The 10,000-nt window shown below is 44.3% G+C and overlaps 1 long non-coding RNA gene and 1 pseudogene across 2 annotated transcripts in view; both read left to right on the top strand.

Annotated features, from left to right (window-relative positions):
- The window catches only part of LOC311140047, a 7,581-nt pseudogene extending 390 nt beyond the window's left edge, over positions 1–7,191 (top strand). The window contains exons 3-8 of the transcript in view: positions 69–269; positions 5,299–5,384; positions 5,829–5,971; positions 6,205–6,417; positions 6,805–6,883; positions 7,073–7,191. The product of the transcript in view is annotated as an uncharacterized misc_RNA (transcript). The remainder of the gene's footprint in view (positions 1–68; positions 270–5,298; positions 5,385–5,828; positions 5,972–6,204; positions 6,418–6,804; positions 6,884–7,072) is intronic.
- A 321-nt stretch (positions 7,192–7,512) lies between these two features.
- On the top strand, positions 7,513–8,950 carry LOC311140144. Its single transcript, XR_014614121.1, has 3 exons — positions 7,513–7,602; positions 8,476–8,544; positions 8,878–8,950. It is a non-coding gene; the product is annotated as an uncharacterized lncRNA (long non-coding RNA).
- The last annotated feature ends 1,050 nt before the right edge of the window (positions 8,951–10,000 follow it).

The raw sequence follows: 10,000 nt of genomic DNA, 5'->3' as shown, positions 1-10,000 counted from the left end.
TAAGTGTGTTGTGATTTTTAAATGCACTTTAAACAAAGTTGAACATGATTTGAACTGTGTTCCTGTAGGAGGCTGTCCAGGTGTTATTGAAACACTCTACTGACGTGAACGCCAGGGACAAGAACTGGCAAACGCCGCTCCACATCGCTGCGGCCAATAAGGCAGTCCGCTGTGCCGAGGCCCTGGTCCCTCTCCTCAGCAACGTGAACGTGTCAGACCGGGCCGGGCGCACGGCGCTGCACCATGCAGCCTTCAGTGGACACCAGGAGGTTAGCAATTAGCATGGACATGATTACACACTGTAGTCTACACTTTATACCTGTCCTATCCCCACGTTGAGCTTACTGTGCATCCGATTACTTATATTGGTTGAATGTAGGGCTGTGACGGTAATTGGATAACCGTGACATTGACGGTTTTGGATGAAGAACGCCATGAAAATAAAATAACCGTCAAAACCAAGTATGATTTTCTCTCCATAAAATGTTTTATCACCTTTTATTTTAATGTAGATATACTTTATCCATAGCGGGAGTGTTAACTCTTGATTATATGGTATTGTTTTGCTGACTTAGTTGGAGGAGATATAGACAGTTTAATAGATGGACTATCTTTTGATGCACCGCAATCACCAAATCTGCTCTATGTGCGAATAGGAGAGAATCTTTGAAGGTCAATTCAGGTTAATTGAAGAGGGGGGGTAAGGTGAAAAGTGGGGACCGGGGGTAACTATAGTACCTCTAGATCTATAGCCTACAGGCTGGGGGTGGGTGGGTAGCCTCTGACCTCTGACCTTCACCTCTGACCTTTTTCATTGTTACAGTAGATCAGAGGAGTGAGGTGAAAAAGATGGCTCTCATTGCAAAAAAAAACCCATAACAACCTGTTTGGGCACATTTCAGTTTCACACCTAATGACGATGGAGAACCAGATGACTTGGCCAGCCTGTTTGCAGAATATGCGCCAAACCCATAGGCTACCTACTAAGAATTCCAGCACCACAAACGGGACACCGATAAGTGGCGAGCACTGCCAGACACTGGAACTCGTTATTTAGTCATAGGAATGGTGCCTTTACGAACGGTGGAGAAACCCGCCTTCAAATAAATGCTCTGGAAATTTGACAGACTATACGAGTTACCGGGGAGAAAGTATTTGTCTCAAACAGCGGTCCCTACCTTGTTCAACAAGGTGAAGGGGGAGGTTCAGACAGAGCTAAAGGACGTAGATTTGTTTATTTTTGCACTGAATACGGACATGTGGTCAAGTGTAAATATGACTCCTTACATGAACCTAACAGTGCACTATCTGACGAAAGACTGGACACTGAAATCCAACTGTTTGGAAACAACCTACATTCCGGAATACCACACAGCCGACAAACTCTCCGAAGCCCTGCGTTCGGAATTCCTTGACTGGGCCCTTGATGAAAATCTAATGTCCTGTATCGCCACAGACAACAGGGCCAACATTGTGGCTGAAGTGAGGCAACTGAACTGGCCTTGGCTAAATTGCTTTGGCCACAATCTCCATCTCGCTGTCACCATCAATGTGAAGCTAGAGCACAGGCCGTGTTCTAGGCCTATGTAGAACTCTGGTGGGCACTTTTTAGCAGAGCTGGCGATTTAACAGGGGGACCTAGTAAGGCCCAGACCGAGCTGAACCTCCCAATTCACAACCTCATTCTTGTGAGAAATTAAGTTTTAATAACTAAGCTGTAATAACCATTTATAGGCTATTCAATATTAAAAGAATAAGCTATGCAAAATGATTGTTCATGAATAATTGTAATTCAGATGCCCGAGCAAATAAACAAACAAAATAGGCTAGTTTCCTTGAATCACTTAATGTTGCATTACCATAGGCCCATTGTTTTATTTAGCCAATCATACTCTAATTAAACCACTGATTATAATGAGTTAATAATGAGAATATAGAACATATTCTGGGAATCCTACATGTTACGTGTGTATACTATACCAGAAAGCATGATCATTAGCTTCTTCTGGATTGTTTTAAATCGCGTAGCCTGTCGGAAGGCAGCGGGTGCGGCAAATAGGCTTCCAAATAGATGACTGTTGAGTTGTGAATGTCAGTGAAAGAGAGGCTCAACCAGGCATATCGCAATTTTTCAAAATACAATGGAGGGAAAACAGTTTGGAAAGCAATTGGCTTATTGCTTCAAAGAGAAGAAGATGAAAATACTAATGTCTTTTTAATGATCAAAATCCTCAACTTAATTGAGGGAACAGTATCATTGGCATCGGCTATATCCCTGGTGAGTGTGCATATTCACTGTCTTTATCACTGGGTCAGTGCCACTTGAAAGTCGTGTTGAAAAATATTCTGCTAATCTCTCTAGTCATATAAAGTGTAGTAGAATTGCGTGATTTTAAAATAATAAAAGGCCACATTTTTCCAGTGAAAAGAAACCTACTCCACCACCCGCTGCATTGAACAGCCTGTGATTGAGTTATATTATTAGCCTAAATTATGACTATCCAATTTACTAATCACATTAGGAATAGTCAGCTATTTTACATAAGTTCCGAGCTGGTCATGGGTGCACTTCAGCCACGCTCAAGGTCCTAAACGATATTATAACCGCGATTGATAATAGACAGTACTGTGCAGCCGTCTTCATCGACCTGGCCAAGGCTTTCGACTCTGTCAACCACCGCATTCTTATTGGCAGACTAAATAGCCTTGGTTTCTCAAATGACTGCCTCGCCTGGTTCACCAACTACTTCTCAGATAGAGTTCAGTGTGTCAAATCGGAGGGCCTGTTGTCTGGACCTATGGCAGTCTCTATGGGGGTGCCACAGGGTTCAATTCTTGGGCCGACACTTTTCTCCTTGTATATCAATGATGTCGCTCTTGCTGCTGGTGACTCTCAGATCCACCTCTACGCAGACGACACCATTTTGTATACATCTGGCCCTTCATTGGACACTGTGTTAACAAACCTCCAAACGAGCTTCAATGCCATACAACACTCCTTCAGTAGCCTCCAACTGCTCTTAAACACTAGTAAAACTAAATGTATGCTTTTCAATCGAACGCTGCTGGCAGCCGCCCACCCGACTAGAATCACCACTCTCGACGGGTCTGACCTAGAGTATGTGGACAACTACAAATACCTAGGTGTCTGGTTAGACTGTAAACTCTCCTTCCAGACTCACATAAAGAATCTCCAATCCAAAGTTAAATCTAGAATCGGCTTCCTATTTCGCAACAAAGCCTCCTTCACTCATGCTGCCAAACATGCCCTCGTAAAACGGACTATCCTACCGATCCTTGACTTCGGCGATGTCATTTACAAAATAGCCTCCAACACTCTACTCAGCAAACTGGATGTAGTCTATCACAGTGCCATCCGTTTTGTCTCCAAAGCCCCATACACTACCCACCACTGTGACCTGTACGCTCTTGTTGGCTGGTCCTCACTACATGTTCGTCGTCAAACCCACTGGCTCCAGGCCATCTATAAATCACTGCTAGGCAAATCCCTGCCTTATCTTAGCTCATTGGTCACCATAGCAGCACCCACCCGTAGTCTGCGCTCCAGCAGGTATATCTCACTGGTCATTCCCAAAGCCAACACCTCCTTTGGCCGCCATTCCTTCCAGTTCTCTGCTGCCAATGACTGGAACGAATTGCAAAAATCTCTGAAGCTGGAGACTCTTATCTCCCTCACTAACTTTAAGCATCAGTTGTCAGAGCACCTTACCGATCACTGCACCTGTACACAGCCCATCTGAAATTAGGCCACCCAACTACCTCATCCCTATATTGTTATTTATTTTGCTCTTTTGCACCCCGGTATCTCTATTTGCACATAATCTCTTGCACATCTAGCATTCCAGTGTTAATACTATTGTAATTATTTTGCACTATAGCCTATTTATTGCCTTACCTCCATAACTTGCTACATTTGCACACACTGTATATATATTTTCTGTTGTATTTTTGACTTTATGTTTTTTTACCCCATATGTAACTCTGTGTTGTTTTTATCGCACTGCTTTGCTTTATCTTGGCCAGGTCGCAGTTGTAAATGAGAACTTGTTCTCAACTGGCTTACCTGGTTAAATAAAGGTGAAAACAAAAAACAAAACAAAAATATGTTTGCAAATGTGATGATGCATGGAATGCTTGATATTTTTCATGGAGAAAATTAGCTTCCCCAAAATTGAGAGCAAGACTGGCCTACGCGCTAATGTTTTCCTTTGCTAATGTCCGTCCCGCCCCCCTGTCAGCTGTCAGTTTTGTCGATGACCACGTACATAAGACACGCCAATCACCGACACCTGAAGTTCCATGACCATCACAGCCCTAGTTGTATGCTTGAGTTTGTTCAGAGGAGGCTTTGAATAAAATCCGATCTGAGTGTGAAATGCCTTACTGAGGGTAAATGGAAGCTCCTCTTGTGCCCGGCTCAGCCTTATACGGTTTAAGGTACTTTACCGTATCCATTTCAGTAAGGCCAGATTGTCCAAATTCTACCCAAATATTGATGGTACATGTGACAGGTGTAAAAGCTCCTTGGTGGACTTGACCCACATGTTCTGGTCCTGTCCCCGTCTGGCAGATTATTTGTCCACTATTTAAAACCCTTTCTGAAGCATTTGATATAAAGTTGCAGCCTAGTGCAGAAATTGCTATTTTTGGAGTACCAAACAACAATCCTTCTCTGACCAATAGACAGCTAGATGCCATTGCCTTTGCCTCCCTGTTAGCCCGCAGAAGGATTTTATTGGATTGGAAATCTATCAATCCTCCCTTAGCCTCTCTTTGGCTCGAAGATCTGAAGCTGTTCCTAAAATGAGAAAAAATGAAGTTACCATTCGAGGGTCAACCAACTCATTTTATTCCTCCTGGGACCCGATGATATCCTATTTTGAACAGCTCCAAACACTTCCTCCAAATTTGTACTCTTGGCCCCACCTTGAGATTACTGCTATATAGGCCTATAAAATCACTTAATCACCTGAAATTGTTAGGCTATTACATTTTTGCTTGAAGTAACGTTGTTGTATACTTTTGTTTTGTTTTCTGACATGTAAGTCAATTACTTTCCCTTTCTTTTTAAATGTGTTTGGAGGCATTCTGGGGAGAGGGGGAGGTCAAAGGGGGACTAAAAGGGGAGAAATGTACCATGTCTTTACATGTTATCTTTCATTCATTGTGAATACAAAATATATTTTTTAAAGGGGAGGCTTTGAAGCCAGATTTAGCGGATTTTGCTGTTTAGTTTTCCTCAACCTGTGTTTTGTTTCGCTCTCCTCTCCCTGTTAGATGGTGAGGCTGCTTCTCTCCAGGAGCCAACATTAATGCCTTTGACAAGAAGGATCGCCGAGCAATCCACTGGGCTGCTTACATGGGTGATGAGTTTACCACATCATTTACATTCTGACTAATGTCCTTTATACCAATGAATGAATGAATGAATGGACTGTGTGTTAGTCTCACAGCTCAGCTGTATGAGCCACGTCTAGTGTGTTATTATGTCAGAATCATGTACTTAGTAGGTTGATTAGATGTTTTCAGTTGTACTAACATGATGTAGGTGTTGCTTATGGTGCTGTGTAACACTGTAAACTAATCTATCTCTCCCTCTCTCTGCCTATCTCTCTGTGTTTGTATCTCTGTTTCTCTCTTAACCCCCTTACTATCTCCCTCCCCTTCTCTCTCTCTCTCTCTCTCTCTCTCTCTCTCTCTCTCTCTCTCTCTCTCTCTCTCTCTCTCTCTCTCTCTCTCTCTCTCTCTCTCTCTCTCTCTCTCTCTCTCTCTCTCTATTTATCCCTCCCCCTCTCTCTCTACCATAGGGCACATTGAGGTGGTGAAACTTCTGGCCTCTCATGGATCAGAGGTGTCCTGTAAAGACAAGAAGGCCTACACCCCTCTCCACTCTGCAGCCTCCAGTGGAATTATCAGTGTGGTCAAGTACCTCCTGGACCTTGGAGTGGATGTGAGTCAACACGCATTCAAATGTGTAGTCACTGTTCAATTACAACTCAATGAAAATACAGAGCTCTAGTGGGTTGGCGAATGATTTCCTTTCAAGTAATGAAGAGATGGAGGTTGGAGCCAGTGTTTTGGGCCAGGGGGTTTTCCGAACCAAGTGACCTGATCAGGAATGTATTGTTTTGTTCCCCCCCCCCCTCTCTCTCTCCACTCTTTTCCCTCCCTTGCTCCCTCCAGATAAATGAGCCCAATGGTTACGGTAACACCCCCCTCCACGTGGCATGCTACAACGGGCAGGACGTGGTGGTGAATGAGCTGATCGAGTGTGGCGCCAACGTGAACCAGGTGAACGAGAAGGGTTTCGCCCCACTCCACTTCACGGCCGCCTCGTGCCATGGGGCGCTCTGCTTGGAGCTGCTGGTGGGCAACGGGGCCCTCGTCAACATCAAGGTGAGGAGACCGGATGACCAACACTGTGTCTGAACTAAATAACACCCTATTCCCTATGTAGTGCACTACTTTTGACCAGGGGCCCATAGAGCAAGGAGCCGTGGTGGCACTGCCTGTGTCCCAAATGGCACCCTGTTCCCTTTATAAGTACACTACTTTGGTTCAAAAAGTAGTTCACTATGAAGAGAATAGGGTGCCATTTGGGACGCACACACTGACGCAGCACATGGCTTAGTATTTGGCCCTGGTCTACATTCAAATACCAATGGAATAGGCCTAACAATGCAAACTAAATGCAATCAAGCGCTCCTCCAATACGTGTTTGATTTTGCCTGTGGTCAGCAGCACAGACTGCCGTGTGAACCATCTTTGTCTTTCTATCTGCAGAGTAAAGATGGAAAGACCCCCCTCCACATGACGGCCATCCACGGACGCTTCTCCAGATCTCAAGCCATCATCCAGAATGGTGAGTCGCTGTGAATGCTCTCAACTGAATATATATGAACCAGTAGGCTCTTCAGCATTGTCTTTAGTCTTCAAACCATGATTCACTGGCACAGAGCAATGTTACTTGCAATGTGGTTGAACATAATGCTTCATGATGCCTCTTGGGTCAAGTGGTTGACGTGTGTGTGTGTGTGTGTGTGTTCTGTAGGTGCTGAGATCGACTGTGAAGATAAGAATGGAAACACACCCCTGCACATCTCTGCTCGCTACGGCCACGAGTTACTCATCAATACACTCATCACGAACGGAGCTGACACAGCCAAGTGAGAACACACACAGTTTCCAGCAATAATGCAACATGCATCTGCAATTCTGTCATTGACCGAATAGCCGCTTGGAGACTATGCTCAACACATTGTGGTGTGTGGGGGGTTGATAGACAGGGCATTGCAGCATGCTGATGTGTTGATCTGCTGTGGGGTTTAATGAGGACTGTGATGTGGTGCTGTTTCCAATCTTAGCTGAATGAACTGTAAGTCGCTCTGGATAAGAGTGTCTGCTTAAAGTCTAAAATGTAAAAATGTGTTGCAGGCGAGGCGTCCATGGGATGTTCCCCCTCCACCTGGCTGCTCTCAGTGGGTTCTCTGACTGCTGTCGGAAGCTCCTCTCATCAGGCTTTGATATAGACACCCCTGACGACTTTGGAAGGACCTGTTTACATGCTGCAGCAGCTGGAGGGTGAGTGGACTGGTCCAGGCTTTACACCAAGGAATATTTAGTTCATGAACTGGAAAGCCACCAGAAAGAACAAACACATATTCACACTCTTACATTTCACATGGTTTAGCAGTATTGTTTAGAGTTATTTAAAAAATCGTATAGATCATTAGTGCGGTATCATTTCTGTATAATGTGGTTCCATGCCATGGTGGTATTGACTTGAGCTCTGGTCTAAATTGTCTTTATATCTTCTTGAAAGAGAAGCCTGCAAACTGCTCTTGCTAGTATCACTTTTTATTATTGCTTTTAGTAGCATTATAAAAACAGTGATACTAGCAAGAGCAGTGTACGGGTTTCTCTTTTCTTTCAGGTTCTCATTGTTACCATCCACCTGATAGCTCAGATGAACGAGAGCCTTTCTGAACTTGATATCTTGTTACCATCCACCTGATAGCTCAGATGTACGAGAGCCTTTCTGAACTTGATATCTTTTTACCATCCACCTGATAGCTCAGATGAACGAGAGCCTTTCTGAACTTGATATCTTGTTACCGTCCACCTGATAGCTCAGATGAACGAGAGCCTTTCTGAACTTGATATCTTGTTACCATCCACCTGATAGCTCAGATGTACGAGAGCCTTTCTGAACTTGATATCTTGTTACCATCCACCTGATAGCTCAGATGTACGAGAGCCTTTCTGAACTTGATATCTTGTTACCATCCACCTGATAGCTCAGATGTACGATAGCCTTTCTGAACTTGATATCTTGTTACCATCCACCTGATAGCTCAGATGTACGAGAGCCTTTCTGAACTTGATATCTTGTTACCATCCACCTGATAGCTCAGATGTACGAGAGCCTTTCTGAACTTGATATCTTGTTACCAGGAACCTGGACTGTCTGAATCTGCTGCTCAACACAGGGGCAGACTTCAACAGAAAGGACAGCTTCGGAAGGTCTGTCTGTGGCATCAAATAACTTTCATATGTGATCTTTATGATAATGGGGAATATAGTATAGGGGCATATAGGAATTATTATGGGGAAGATTGGGCGGCAGGTAGCCTAGCGGTTAAGAGCGTTGGGTCAGTAACCGAAAGGTTGCTGGTTCGAATCCCCTAGCCGACTAGGTGAAAAATCTATGTGCCCTGCAGAAAGGCACTTAACCCTAATTGCTCCTGTAAGTCGCACTGGATAAGAGTGTCTGCTAAATGTAAAATGTAAATGTTTTACAGCTCCAATAAGCTGTTTCTGTTGTTGATGTTGAATGGTTTCTGTGCGATCTTCTAGGAGTCCTCTGCATTATGCGGCAGCCAATTGTAACTACCAGTGTCTGTTTGCCTTGGTGGGGTCTGGGGCCAGTGTGAACGATCTGGATAAAAGGGGTTGCACCCCGCTCCACTACGCTGCTGCCTCCGACACAGACGGAAAGTACGTCTCACACCTCTCTTACTGTTGTGTGTGTTGTGGTGCCATGACCTTTCACATTTCACTGTAGTCTGGAGAGTATGTTGTGGTGCCATGACCTTTCACATTTCATTGTAGTCTGGAGAGTATGTTGTGGTGCCATGACCTTTCACATTTCACTGTAGTCTGGAGAGTATGTTGTGGTGCCATGACCTTTCACATTTCATTGTAGTCTAGAGTATGTTGTTGGTCGTGTTTGAATACATACTAGTGTTAAAATCTGCAGTGTGAAAGCTTGGCCACGTCTCCTTTGGGAAAGTGTCTCTGCTTGCTTATCTGTCTGTCTTGATGTTGGTATAATGATTAGTGAACTCTTGACCTCTGACCTCTAGGTGTCTGGAATATTTGCTGTGAAACGACGCTAACCCAGGGATCAGGGACAATCAGGGCTACAACGCAGTCCATTACGCGTCTGCGTAACAGGAAGTGGCGTTTCCTACCGAAAATGCATAAGTTTCCAAAGATCATGATTAAGGTAGGGTGCTCTGTGTTTTGAGATTACCTCTGTAAGGCAGGGCTGAAATTTACCCTACAGATTCACTACACCCCTATTGTCTCTCAGCATTAGAACAATACTGTTGTCATTGTCTTTAGGAGGTTGAGTGAGGACGCTGTAATTCAATCCTAATACACATGGGAGAGAGTCAATGGCTATGTCCCAAATGGCACCCTATTCCCTATATAGTGCACTACTTTTTACCAGCGCTCTATGGGCCCTTTTCAAAAGTAGTGCCTTATGTAGCGAATAGGGTGCCTTTTGGGATGCACACTCTGTATTTTACACAGGCTCAGTTGTCCTGATGTGTTTTGTCAACAGCTGTTCAAGACAAAAGGGGAACCGAAGAGCCACCCTAAACAGGATGCACTGCCTACCAAACGTCTCAGAGAGACTCATATTTCTCAGGGTAAGTGATAAGCATCGATAATGTCATATTGATGTATCACC

The sequence above is a fragment of the Coregonus lavaretus genome (genome assembly GCF_964263955.1).
Source record: "Coregonus lavaretus genome assembly, chromosome: 13".
Taxonomy (NCBI): Eukaryota; Metazoa; Chordata; class Actinopteri; order Salmoniformes; family Salmonidae; genus Coregonus; species Coregonus lavaretus.
Note: the sequence above shows the minus strand (reverse complement) of the source record. Positions and strands in the feature narration are given on the sequence as shown.